Below are 761 nucleotides of genomic sequence, written 5' to 3'. Positions count from 1 at the left end.
TCTTTGGCGCTTCACTGTATAGTGTAATTGTTTTAAGAGCCATCGATAGCTGCTGAAATGGGAATTTGCATAGGTTTGTAACAAAAGAGGTGAAGGAATTATACTTTTATTTTCATACCTAGCGTGAGCTATTCATAAGCTATTGATCTTACTTGTCCTTAGTTACTTGGTTAATAGCAGATTGTTTGATTATTCTATTGCAACTGCAGATGCATTAGCGTGCTATGATGGCAGGCATATCGAAAACGTCATAATTTAAGTCCGAATATCAGTAGTGATGGTTACATGTTGTATAAAGTGTGTGCATGCCTTAGTTTGTAAGTAATTTAAGTTTTTCTCATATGGTTCGATAAATGTCATCCGGTATATGTGGTGTGGGCAACGGCCTTGCCGCCGCGGGAACACCGGCTCCCGTCAGATCACCGAAGTTAAGCGCTGTAGGGTGTGGTCGGCACTTGGATGGGTGACCATCCGGGCCGCCATGCGCTGTTGCCGTTTTTCGGGGGGCACTCAGCCTCGTGATGCGAATTGAGGAGCTACTCGACCGAGTAGTAGCAGCTCTGGTCACAGAAAACCATCGTAACGACCGGGAGAGCGTTGTGCTAACCACACAACCCTACTATCCACATCCTCATCTGAGGATGACACGGCGGTCGAATGGTCCCAAGGGGCCACTTGTGGCATGAAAACAGAGTGTTTGTTTATATGTCGTAATAATGCACATTTTCCCCTGCTGGGCAGATGGTTAGGTGTGTGTGCAG

The 761-nt window shown here is 46.0% G+C and overlaps 1 pseudogene; it reads left to right on the top strand.

Annotated features, from left to right (window-relative positions):
- The first annotated feature begins 377 nt into the window (after positions 1-377).
- On the top strand, positions 378-495 carry LOC126485712 (5S ribosomal RNA; annotated as a pseudogene).
- Positions 496-761: the final 266 nt, after the last annotated feature.

Source organism: Schistocerca serialis, chromosome 6 (assembly GCF_023864345.2).
Source record: "Schistocerca serialis cubense isolate TAMUIC-IGC-003099 chromosome 6, iqSchSeri2.2, whole genome shotgun sequence".
NCBI classification, from domain to species: Eukaryota; Metazoa; Arthropoda; class Insecta; order Orthoptera; family Acrididae; genus Schistocerca; species Schistocerca serialis.
This window is presented reverse-complemented; position numbering and strand designations above follow the sequence as displayed.